Raw genomic sequence first — 14,210 nt, forward strand, 5'->3', positions numbered from 1 at the left:
AAAATGAAATATACAAAATATGCACACGCATCTATCTTATATTTTATAGAACCAGGTGGTGACAATCCTCACTTCAGGCCCACATCAAAACCTGGCAAGCTATACGTAGTACTAATATGGATAAGTTGCTAATTTTCAACCCATGCATGCCAACTGAGCACTACAGGAACCTTTGGAATGAAATCTCCTTTACAGGATGCCAAGGATAAATAAGAATAGGCCAAAATGTTTGTTTGCCTCAAGCATGAAGTAGGGCAATGGAAAAAAATGTGCTTAACAAGGGTAGAAACCCTTAAAGTTTAAACCAATGATCTGTAAGCCTATGAAACTATAGATGATTCACGAGGGTCGTATCAATTGGATAGCTACCCAATACTTAGAGTAATGGTGCAAACTCCTATAGGTGAGTTAATTCTTTTTGTGCTCGTAGAAATGGAGGCTTAAAAGTCAACATATAATACATAGTTTGCAGTCCCATTGTTCCTATCATCAACCACCCTCAATGGCCACTTTCTTTGGGGTCTACCTTCAATCTTGATTAAATTGATATTTCTAAAAGCAAATATAGCAAGTGCCTTGAAAATCACCCCAGGTCTATCCTCAACAGTGAATACAATGCTTGTCTTGAAAGGTCTGTCAGTTCGTGGAATTATTGGATCCCTGGTTAACATCAAGAAGCGAGTAACATTGTAAAAATCATCCTGGATCCCATTTAAAAGAATATCAAGGCCATAAATCTCTGCAGCTTGAGCACTTGCAACAACTCTTGTATCTCTGTAATTATGGGTGGCTATAAACTTAGCAGCACTTGCTGTGTCATCCACATTTTCCAGTGCAACACCCAACTCGGTTAAAGCCTTCTCGCATTTAGCAAGAGCCTGGGGATGACTCACAACAAGAGAATAATGGAGTTTCTCAGGAAATTGGTGACAAGATGCATGTTTTCTGTAAGAAACAAAATGTAGATGGCAGGGAGAATACTATACAGACTCTTCACAACTTGACTGAAGAGGAAGCTGTCAAATTCAATGAAACTTGGGAAACGCATGCAACAAGTTCTCTCCCTAGATCAAGAAGTAGATCAAGGATGCTGGAAGGCAACGGTAGTGGATCATCTAGCAGACCTCAACTTCGCTTGCCCTCTACTGAAGTTCATTCATATGCACGGCCTGGAGTTAGGTGATATTAAGATCTTTTGTTGTTTAAGAGGTTACATGAATGTGTCTATCAGGTCCTTTAGAGAATGGACACTAAGTTGGTGATGAGATAGAGTAACCAAAGAAACACCTAAGAAGAATATGAGATTTCTCTTGTTCGTGTTCATGGTGCTGCTCTAGAAGATGATTATGATAAATGGTTTATGTATTAAATGCTATGTTTGTTTAGGTTACTAGATATGAATGATATCCCTTTTCTGATACCCTGGGGTTTCCCCTAGTGCTTGAGAAAGGCCAGATCACGTCATTGTCGCTTGGAAGGTACGTGGACTTCACTGTGATTAGATTTAATTTAGGTCTTGTCAAATTTTCCATTTCTGTTGTCAATTGTTTCATGCTTTTAGGGTTGATTTTCGATTTTTTGGGGCTGGTTTCGGTGTTGTGGTTGTGGAGAAAACACTTCTTCTATGGAAAGTTGTGTTTTTCTATAAAATAAAGTTTGCAACTCACTAGATTTACTCATAGCCCAAAATAATTGAAGCTTCTTGTTTGAGCGATATCTTGGAAAGACAAATCTTAGGTGTTATTGATTTGCTTGCAGACATCTCTTTGAATAACTAGAAATTACCTTAAATGCTGCTATATATAAACCCTGTGACCTTGTTTTGCTCACACATGCTTAAGATATAGACCCCCAAAATTGATTTTCTATGCTTTTATGGGTCATATTTTATTTTTTTTTATGCATTTTGAAAATTTGTTTACACAATTTGAATTTTTGTTGCCCCCAAATACTACCTAAACTGGCTTTCTCTATTCAACAATCCTTTTTGTGATTAGGAATAATTGGAAATATCATTCTTTTCCCTCAATCATTTATATATATTTCTGGAATTGAGAATTATAGTCGAACATGTATTGTCATTGATGTCATTGAAAGATCAATATCGTGAAGGTTGTAGCATGAAGCTGTCACCATTTTATTTTATCAATTAGAATATGAGAAGTTGAGATCGTAATTGTCTGGGAATCACTTATATCAACTTGTTGCACACCTCCCTCAATAAAGTGGCAACAAGTTTGGAGAGCCCTTGATTTAGGGGTATACATGAAATATTTGGGATGAGGTTACCAAATGGTGAGTGACGCAGTTTGTAGCTATCTTTTCTCCCTTTTCTTATTATCTATCGAAGTCAAAGTAGGTGTTGTTGAGTCGATCTCTATATCTCTAGGTTTGCATTATTTTTTTGGTACGAAATCATAGTCAATTTCTAAACATTCCTGCGATAGCTACAATAACATCTTCAGTGTAAAATTATTTACCCTATGTCATACAGTCAAAAAATTACAACATATGAAACAACCAAAATACATATTTCAATGCTCCTCAAAATATTAGGCATGCATGGAAACTTTGACATTTTCAGAGAAACTCCCAAACAACAACTTCATGGGAAAACCTTGCAACCCTGAATTTGACATATTTTCCTGCATCCCCCAAATAGCAGTTTGATGGTGAAATCTTACAACCCCAAACAGATCTACCTTTCTTCATGTCTCCTTCAAACATAAGACCTTAATCCACTTTGTGCAATGTTCATCAATCTTTGATATTTTCATCTATAGCTTTGGCTCCAACATTCCCTCAATCAATCTTATCATAATCTGTTGAGGTATCTTTAGTGGTTGCAACCATTGCAACATATTTGGCTACAACTTCTTCAGGAGGGGGATGATCAAACTTGCAAGTTCCAGTTTTCATATAGAACGGGCATGTAGCCTCACCCTCTCGTCCTGGGAAGCCTGCAAGAGTCAACTTCATAAGTTGCTGAGCATGACCTTTTTCAAGTGCTCCTAGGGGAGGATGGTCAAATTTATAGTTTACACCATATTTGCAAATCTGCAATTTGATTTCTTCCAGCCACGTCCTTCCTCAACGAGCATTTCCTGCCTTACTGCCTAACTTCGTACACCTACCTGGTCCTCCTAGGCATGCACATATTGAACTTGAATCAACTCAATCATCAGGTTTAGCCTGACTCGGTTTGTGATATGTGTAGTGACTGATCCCATCTGACCTCGATTTTCATAGACATTTCCTTTTTTTTTTCTCATAATCCATTTCTAATTATTGGGTTTTTGGATGATAAATAATCGGGTTGGGTGGAACATGTTCCCATATCCAAACCATCACAAAATCTCCCCCACCTCAAGTTGGTGGTGTAGGAAGTGCACATGCCTTTACTATTGATACATTAACATTAACATTAGCACTATACATAATAAAACCTGAGGTTAGTCTGAATAGAACTTAGTTGCTTGCATTCCATTTTGGTGTATATACATGTTTCTTTGTAAGTAAGTAAGTGTGGTGGGGTTATCCTGCAGACCAAGGGGGGAGAAATGGAGGTACGAAACTCCTAGGGGGAGGAACTATTTAGGGGCCCAACCTCAGAGAGGCAACAACACTAACTAAGAAGGTAAGAAAGAAGAATATTAGATCTCACTCAAAATTCAACAAACTTAACAATTTTCAGGATTTAAGAATTTTAAAGGAGGGCTTGGTTGGTTTGCTTTGTTTGAATCTCCCAACCCTAATTTTAAACTTCACATGTGTTTTTAGGATTATTTTGGATTTTTATTTTTGATTTTGATATTTTAAATTATTTGTGGTAGTTGAAGGAGGTTGTTCTTTCTATTTTTTATAATATCATAGAGTAGAGATAAACGTTCTAGAAAATAGAGATATAATGACATAGATATAAGTCCAAGTCCAAAAAATTTGTTGTTTCACAGCAACAATAGGTTGTTTGGAATGACAACAACAATATTCCTAATCAATTCTTATTAATGTTTCTGTATGTGGGGAATCTAGACCTCAGTGTTACCGATGGCCAAATTTATGGGCTCTTCTAGCAGATTGGTCTCGTTCTCTCTGTTCACATCTACAAAGATATCAACACCAAGAGTTTTCTTGGATACACCTATATCAATTATGGCATTGCTGAAAATTCCAGCAAGGCTTGAGATTTGCTGAATTTTATGCCTCTTAATGTAAAGCCCATTTGGATAATGTATTCACATCGTGATCCCAACATCCACAAGAGTGGATCAACGAACATGTTTATTAAGAATCTTCACAAAGTAATAGACATTAAAGTTCTCTATGATACTTTCTCTGTGTTTGGGTCTATTCTCTCTTGTAAGATTGCAACAGATGTATTAGGACAATCTAAAGGATATGGATTTGTGCAATTTGCCTACTAAAATGTCAATGAGTAATTTGGAGCCCCATTCAACGTCTAGTGAATAGATTTTATTCCTGATGCAAAGTTGGATCCTTTTTGTTGAAGCTCCATCCTTTTTACATATATATGTTTATGCCACAACGTCCCTGGTAGTATGTCCTTTCAGGGATAGTGGTAAAGCTTATTTGATGTAATGCTTACTGTATACTTTTGGAGAGATGGAAATTGGATCACATCCACCTTAGTTGCACTGAGAAAGAGCTGAGGTCCATGCTAATAGCCTGGACATGGGTGGGCATTGTAGTGTTTGTATGTCGATGTGATGGGACATTAAATATAAACAATGCATTGACTACATGAATATGATGTTCACACACACCCATCTATATTCATGTTTGATATTGACCTGGGGGTTCCTAAGCTTGAGGATCTATCAAATGCACACAAATCACTGAGTTCTGAAATATATAAATAGGAGATATGCAACTTCAATCTTCACAAACTGGGAAGTGCATCTCAGACTCAGGTCTATATAGATTTGTGCTTTATGTAGGGGCAGTAGAGCATGACACACATCCAAATTATTGACCCATTTATGGGAGTTGTTGGGTCTATTAATCATGAGGAGCTAGGAATTGATTTTGGAACCAAATGGAAAGAAGAGAAACTACAACAAGACCATGAAGCAAGATTCCTATGCATTGTTTAGTGGGTCTCTAACACCCAAAAAATGTGGCAGTGTTGGTGTTTGGGTCTTTAGATGTATTTATTTCTAGAAATTTAGGATATAATGATTGTAATCTTTGTGTACAAGGGAACAAGCCTACCTCTATGTAACAAAGATAGAGATAATGTTCTCAGAGGAGCCTTAGTATGCCTGTGGCATTAATCATTGGCTAGAAACCATGGTTTGGACCTGTGTGTTGCATTAAAGATTAGAGGAGGAGCTAATAAATAAAGAGATTGTGTTTATGATGCCACAGGTTGTGTATTCATGTTCATTTATGATATGTTAGAATTAGGTATTAAATATCTCTTGATTCCTCCAATTATAATGTTGTGTGGCAGAATGTATTTCTTAGTTGCTAATAACACTTTTTCAGATCTTGAGAAGTATTATTGGACTTACCTGTGAGCTAGAACAGGGTGTGTAAATCTACACATGTGCAGATTGGAGGTGTCTTCATCAGTTTTGCAGATATGTGCCTGTAGAAGCCAAAGACACCCATTTGGAGTCAGTTCCAAATTGTCTAGTGTACAGTAAAAAAATTGCATCAGTTTTGATATTAGAGCAACCCCAAAAACATCCCAGAGGGGAATCCATTTGAACTGGGAAAGGAGAAGCATGAGGAATGTTGGATTTAGAATGATGTGAATGATCACTGTGAAGACGAATGGTAATCAAAGCCCAATTCTAGTAGGATGAGTTGAAAGATGAACAGGAGAATGTGAGAATAATTGTTAGAGGTGTTGATCCCACATAAAGTTAGCATCCTTGGGCTCATGTAAGTATCAAAATATTATCTTCTGATCTGCATTTCTTCTTGTTTAGTTTATTTTATTAGTAGGAGTAATAAAGAATTTTCCACTGCTACAAAAATTTTGTGGATCCATGCATTGCCACAAAATTCACGCATTTCTATAGAATTGATGCACTGCTATAGAATTGCTAAAGACAAATGCATGGGAAGTTATTGGGACTGTCAAAGGGAGATTCACCATGCACTACCCCTGGGAATTCATTGAGACAACTTAGGAGGAGGTGAAGTGCCACTAAGATTATTGGACTACCACATGAAATCAATGGTTTTAGGGTCAATTGTGAATATAATGAATGAACTAAAGAGAGTTTAGTTCCAACAATTTTCAATGGGAGAAGATAAAGTTCAACTCTAGCTCTACAATATAATAAGGGGTTCAGCTCCAACGAACTAAAAGAAGAAGAATAAAATGAATAATAGCTCATGTTTAGGGAAGTCCAAGACTGATTAACAGTTTGATCCTGCTAGTCTAAAATAATATGAATTGTTGAAAGACTAAAACCTATAGATTGCATTTCACAATCTCAAATAAATATATTATTTGATAAGGGGTTAGGTTGTCCTTTTATTTTATGTTATTTCCATTATTAATTATATCATATTTAGTTTTGTAGCATCTGTATATTGTGGCTTCTTAAGTACACTACTTTTGTGGTCGCTGCACTCTGTGAGTGCTAATCTAGTTATGCCGATGTATTAGGGAATTATAGAACCATATAATGCATGGAAGATTAAACTCTAGTTAAAAATTTACAGAATTATTAGAACTAATTCTCTCTTGAAAGTTGGTTTCTAGAAGATTAATTCTTGTGCAATTGTGGTAGCAAGGAAACAGGTAGAGGTCTGTTTCAACTTGAATTTACTGGAAGAGGAGTGGTGGGAGGTAGTGTAGAAAGAAAATTAGATCCTAATAGATATAAAGACTCTACCTTGTTTATATTTAGGGACTCCACCAATCCTTGCCAACCCAAGGTTACTCTGGTTGCAATGTTAAAGTGAAGTTTAATCATCTCATCCTTAGGATATGATGAAGTAACATATGGCATTGCATATATGGATATGAAAGTAAGCACTGTCCAAACTATCCCTAAGGTTGGTAGTGTGCAAGAAGCACCCAAAAGAGTGGTCTGAATATGAGAATGGAGCAGCTGAATGCTTTGGATGCTCTCAAAGCCATTAGTGGGAATTTCAAAACATTTCATTTCTGCAACGAAGCCCATGGGTATGGTCACCTGAAACCTATAAGTAGTTTTTATGAAATCATGGTTGTAAATTTGTAATCCACAATCTACTTGCATTTTGTAGGAAGTAAAATAGATATATCCAATTATAAGTTTTATTTTCCAATGTTCCTTAATTTAGGCCCTCCAATTGTAGGGTTGCTAGTATTAAAATTTAATTAGATATGATAGATTTTATCTTCCATGCATTTTTGGAATGATTTAATAATTTCCTTACTTACATTCTACTTGTGGATATATAGGTCAATTTATACACTTGGTCGTGAGTTCATATGTTAGTGTGTCACTCTCTTAGATCATTTTATAGTGTATCATGTGGATTATGCACTGAGGATGATGTTGCATAGGGGAACTTGTCCCTACTTTTGGGATGCATCCTCTGGATTTTTCCGCCCTTGGGGTTTGCAAGGGGAATTTCCCTATTTTGAATGAGACATCTCTGAGGATGTGTGATCCTCTCCCACATTGTCTAAATGTTTCTTTCCATAAAATGGGATGTTTGGGAGACGTCTTATGATGGTTTTGGGGACTTATCCTCGATCCTATAGATAGTTCTTACCAATAATAGGGAGTTTTGGGAGATCTATTGGGATTCTTTTGAGGACATTTAAATACCCACTATCGAAAATAATGCCCATTTGGTTCCAATTCTCAAATAAAAATATTCACCAAGTGGTTCTACATTCAAACTGGGACAAAGGTTATCTATGCATTGCATGCATGAATACTATGTAGTATGTTTTTGTAATGAGGACTAATTGCCTTCACAGTTTTGACTCCCATGTTTGGTAGGTTTGTGTATCCTATATCAACTCTTTCTTTTGGGAGAGTTATAACATCCATGTAGACAAGATCTTTAAGATCTATTATCTAAGACTTGTTACTTTTTTTGAGTTACATTAGATCTATTATCTATGGCAGTTACTTTTATTGACTTATATTATAGCACTATGTTCTAGAATATTTGTTTTTAAATTTTATATTTCTTTAAAATTTTATCTTTTAAAAATATTTTTGGTTGTCCAATTGAAATTTGGGGTTAACTCCTAGCCATCCTTGAAACCCTTCCCCTCACCCCCATCCCTGAAACACCATGCAAAATAGCCCAAGTCATTTATAAGTTGTAGGATTTTGTATGCAATGTATTAATTTATTCAAAAAATAGATATTTGTCCCTTTTTCCCACTTATCATTTGAAAGTCGACATCATTTTAGTTTACTCCCTTGATTTTCTCCTTGGGTTGACCATCCAAAATTGCTCTAGTTACTAGTTTACCTTGCATCTTCCTCACCCCTTTATTTTCCATCCATTCATTTTTTCAAATTTATAAAGTATAATAAAAGGGATATGGAATTGTATCTCGGGTTCTATTAAAACTTCCATCTTATCTTATGAGTTTTCCATTTTCACATAAGACCTTCAATAAATGGAAGCACACATCAATAAAATATGTAGGATCAAACTTTGAGGCTTTGTGAAAATGAATCAATTATTTATTCTTTCTATTTCTTGGAGTTTGATGGATTGGGACAGTGGTGGACCATGTTTCTATGCTTTTCCATTTAATTTGTTTGTTTTTCCCATTGTTCACATGCATTCATTTTTCCAAATTTATAAAGGATATGAAAATTGTATCTCCGATGCTATTATAAATGTTATCTTACTTTTTGAGTTTCACATTTTCACATAAGACCTTCAATAAATGGAAGCACAACTCAATACGGTATGTAGGATCAAACTTTGATGTTTTGTGAAAATGTTTCAATTATATATTATTTATATTTCTTGAAGTTAGTGGATTGGGGCATAATAGTGTATCGTGTTTCAATGGTTTTCTATTTTTCTGTTTGGCCAGTTGTGGTAGAATACTAAAATTACAAGTTGTTATATATTTTCTAGACAATTAGCTTAGGATTGAATTTTTTCAATGAAATTACTTAAGATGGTAGTTAGCTTGTTCAACGTAAAACTAATTCACATGGTGTTGATGTATAGGGAGATTTTCTATATCTACTCCTTGAGACAAAGAATTATATCACAATGTCAGGAGACATTGGTGTGGAAAAAAACATTAATTAGGAACCAACTGGCAACATTTAAGCATTAGTTTAGTTGAAGAGTTTCATCTTTCTTATCCTTCTGTTTTTCACTATGATAGGTAGGTGAGTGAATATATATCTTATAAATGTGATTTTTTAAACATATGTTTCGAAGTGAAGGATGTTTCGTTGGAGTTATTCTTTAATTAGAACTAAAAGTTCACTTCTTGAAATCTAGGTAACTTCTATACAATTATTATCTCACTTTAAGTATAACATTCTTATTGATACATTCATTTCTTACAACCATTGCCAACATTCACTCCTCTATGTTATTGATATTTACACGCTCAATGAGCCAATAACTAAATGGGTAGGACATGTACTCTCCTCAAGGTATATATCTGTTAACGAATGGGGTTTTACCATTCACCCTCCCCATTATAATCATGGCAATGTCCCAGGTCATGGTGATTGCAATATAAAGTTATCAAAGTGTTTAGCGTGAACCTCATAAGCCATGATGAGAACATGGGTGCGTAATAAGCACAAAATTATGTTCAAGCTCTGAGTCTCACCAACTCCAAATCAAAATCAATTTTCACTTTTCAAACTTCATCTTGTCAAATATAAATGAGACAATTTCTTTGGTAAATGGTTTTGTGAAAATTTTGAGCGACATTAGGATTAATTAGTAAAATTTTATAGTAGAAAATTGTGGTGCTATGAAAGAACAAATCCATTCCTTGGGCTTTTGGTTAATGCATCTTTTCTTTGTAAAGAAGGTTGTTAATATTTAAAGAATGTTTCTGGAACCTAGAAAGATCAACATTATTTTTTGCTTGTTTTAAATTTGTTAGTTTGAAATCATGTGCATTTCTCCCTTTATCATCCTCTTCAGGGTACACTTTAAAATAACAACACTTTTGATGATGTTTAGGAGCACTGGTATGAACAAAATGGTAATAAGGGTGACATTTTTCTTGTGTAAATATTGAGATTTGTTTATGATTTATACTTGACTTTTTCCTTATGAAAATAAATCAGGTTTCTCAATTTTCATTCCTTTTTCTCATTATGTCATTGTTGTCATCTATTTCAATTTTATAGATATTTTTTCTGCACACTTTCCTCTTACATTTTTGTTTTGTATATGCAGATATACATGATTCTTGATATTAGCCAGAAAGGGGATCTTCATCTTTACCGAGCATTGAATTTTCCTCTTGAGTGGAGAGTGGAGAAGGTGATTCTTAAGAAGTTTATTGTAGAAACTTTCTTGATCCACTATAATGATTTTTTTTTGTATTGTATGTTAGTAGGTTTGGTGCAATAAAAAATGGAGGGTTGGAAATATGGTATGCTAATTCACCACTTGGCTCTTAAAACATGGAACTTAGTTTGCATGATTATGCCTAAGTTTTTTCCTGAAGGTTGAATATTATGTTCCTAAGGTGTTCTTTTCTATGGTGATGTTTTATTTACTTTCTTTATACAAGTCATCTAGCTAGATGGTGGCCACTATCTCCCAACTAAAGAAAAATTGTTTGAGTTTCTAGTAGGGATTCCTATGGTTTTTAATGTTGTGATTCTTTCACCTCATGGTTTTTTGGGCAAGAAGATGTTTTAGAAATTCCCAGCAAGACATCGATGGACAGGTAAACAATTTTTTTTATAATTGTAATGTCCATTACATGATATCCTATATTTATTATTTGATTGTATTTTGAATGTTTCTTTTTATTTTGTTTTGTCTTTTAAATATGAAATTGAAAATACTTGGTATCATGTCCATTCAAACAACAACTAAAGTTTGAAGATGAAATTAGTATTACACTTCATTGATTGAAATCTTTTTAGCTATTTTGTGTTAACATGTTTTCATGGCTATTAGAAAAGTTTAATTTCATGTTGTTATTTGAGCACATGTTGTTTATATACTTGACCAAGTTCATGTGTTAGATAATGAAATGTTGTTGTGAATAAAACAAGGATTAGACATCACACCTCAGATTATTAGTTTTCACAAGTTATCCACAACTTGATATTTTTAGCATGTAACACAGTTGACATGAATGTGCCTAAGCTTTCCCTGAAGGTTGAATACTATGTTACTTAGGTTTTATTTTCTATGGCAATGTTTTATTTTCTTTGTTTATATAGGTCATCTAGCCACATAGTGGCCATTATCACCCAAGTGAAGAAAAATTGTTTGAGTTTATTGGTTTGATGGGAGAAAATGGTTGTGACATTGTCGATGTTGAGGTATACATTGTATACCTCTTTTATAGTCTAGTTTAGTTTATCTTCCAGTGTTCATTGTCTTTCATGTCTTATACTCTGTATTGTATATTCTTTTTCTTTCAGAAAAGGAACTTAGTATTGATGTTAAGAAGCAAGAATTGAAGAAAGAGGAGAACAGTAACGCTGGAGCGACAAATGAAAAAAGAGAGAGAGAAGAGAATCGGTCTAGTGATATCCTTAGAGACAATATCCCACATAAGGCATGCACATAGAGACTAATGGTCAAGTCTTCATAGTTGGTGAATTCACGTGCAATATTGCCTTGGCAACACAATGATAATGTTTTAAAGTGATGAAACAATATTTCATGTGTAAATTGTAGTCCAACCAATATTAAGTTGGAAACTCATATTATAATACTTGACATTTCATATAATATATTTTTTGTGGTTGAAATTATTTATAGCTGCAGTTGTTTAGTTTTGTAATTAACATATGCAACTTTGCTTTTTCATATTAGATGAACATGCACATTGTATGATTTTTTTTTTTAATTTAGTCACAAAATCATACTAATTAATTTATGTTGGTTAATAGTGAACACAAAATTAATCTAAAACTACTAAATTAATAGTTTATACTAATTAATGATGAATACAAGTAAAATTAATATATCACTAAATTAGTTGTTTATAATGGTTATTAATGAAAGTAAATGAAATGAATATAAACTATTAAATTAGTTGTATATATAATGAATATGAAACTACCAAGGAAAGATAAATGACTACTGCAAATGATAAATTTGTGATTACACATTATGACTAAATTTTTCATATATATGACTATTAGTAGCTAATTTATAGTATCTTATAACATGACCAACATTTTGGTCAAATTTGTTTGGTCATTAATCTGTTTTCTATAGTGATCATACAGTAGTATATTTGGTCATTAATTGTGAAAATTAATGACTAAATCAATGACTAAATTTATGACTAAATATACTAGTAGATGATAAAATTGAGACAACCATTTAATGACTAAGCTAAAAGTGACTAAAAGTTGGTCGCGTGATAAGATACTGTAAATTAGCTACTACGGGTCACCAACTAAAAAATGGTCATTTATATGCAAATTTTAGTTTTTTTTAGTAACTAATTAGCCATTTTGTATTAGTGTGAATAATGACCTCCCACAACCCCCCCATGAGCTTCAACGAGAAAGCTATCCCTCTCAAAATCTGGCACATATCCCCACAATATTTCATTTGCACCCATCTTATACAAATGTCTCGCAATTACTAAAAAATCTGTCGCATGCACTACTAGTTCCTTCTTTTTCTGAAATGTATATCCTTCTGGTGCCATCCCTGTAGTCAAGAAGTGAATAATGTCTACAAAATGATTATCTTCTACGTGCATTGCAAAGAGTTACGCATCTGGAAACCCTTCCTCCAGATTTGTAGGTTGTTCACTTATTTCAGTCCACGACAGATGGTTAGGTCCTGCATTTAACATCCTTGGCTTCACAATTACTTCAAAGTCATACTCCTAAAATAATAGCAAGCACCTGTAGATATTCACCCCAACATAGGCTTACTAACTAGGTATTTCAAAGCAGAATGATCTGTGTACATATTGAAATGCCTTCCTAACAGATAACACCTGAATTTCTGCAGTGCGTACACCATGGCCAATCCTTCACACTCAGTCGTTGAATAATTCCTCTCAGCCTTCAATAATCTCCTACTCGTGAAAGCTATAGGATGGTCCATTTCTCCGTCATTGGCCTACATTAATACTGCAACCAACACAATGCAAGAGGCATCCACATGGACGTGAAATTCCTTTTCCTAATCAAGGAATACTAAGATCGACGCACTGACCATCTTTTCTTTCAATACATCTAAGGTGTGCTGACATTCTTCGTGCCAATAGAATGTTGCCTCCTTCTTCAGCAGTTTCTATATAGGCACAATTGATAAATTTTCTATAATATCAAAATACGTACCAACATCGCTCGCAGCTGATTAATGTTCATTGGGGCCTCCAGGTTCACTATCATCACAATATTTGTAGGGTTCACCATAAGCCCTTGTTTTCACACCATGTGACCCAACAAGATCCCAAAGGGAACACAAAATAGCATTTCTTCAAGTTCAATGTGATCTGGTATCTATGACACATATCCAACATCAGGTGTAGACTTGCTACATGACACTTTACTAGTCCGAACACCATCTAGTCATCAAAATACACTTTCAGGAACTTATGAATGAACTCTTTGAATGTTACAATGACTACGCAAGAAAATATCGCAGGCAAATTCTTGAGTCCAAACAGCATCGCAATGTACTAAAAACAACCACACTCCATCGTGAAGGTCGTTCTGCTCCTATCCTCTACCGCGGTCTTAATATGATGATACCAAAAGAACCCATCAATAAAGGAGTAGGCCTCCTACCCTCCAAAATTGTCTAATGCTTCATCGGTAAACAATTTTGGGAATTGATCATGGACACATGCATAATTAAGCTTTCGCAGATCTACACAAATCTTTATCTCACGCTTCTTCTTCTTCTCCTGAACCACAATTGTGCTCACCCAATTATATTCTTCAACCGGTTCTATGATGCCTACCTCTAACTTCTTATCCATATATAGGCCAACCTTTTCCTTCTATATAGGATTGAGGCGATAAGGCCTCTGTTTAATAGGCTTCATGTCAGGCTTCAGA

The 14,210-nt window shown here is 34.6% G+C and overlaps 1 pseudogene; it reads right to left on the bottom strand.

The window, feature by feature from the left end:
• Nucleotides 1-328: 328 nt before the first annotated feature.
• Nucleotides 329-13,248, bottom strand: LOC149152467 (arogenate dehydratase 3 pseudogene; annotated as a pseudogene).
• Between the last annotated feature and the right edge of the window lie 962 nt (nucleotides 13,249-14,210).

The sequence above is a fragment of the Pinus tabuliformis genome, chromosome 9 (assembly GCF_031772625.1).
Source record: "Pinus tabuliformis cultivar Carrire ecotype Pingquan chromosome 9, CPIR1, whole genome shotgun sequence".
NCBI lineage: Eukaryota > Viridiplantae > Streptophyta > Pinopsida > Pinales > Pinaceae > Pinus > Pinus tabuliformis.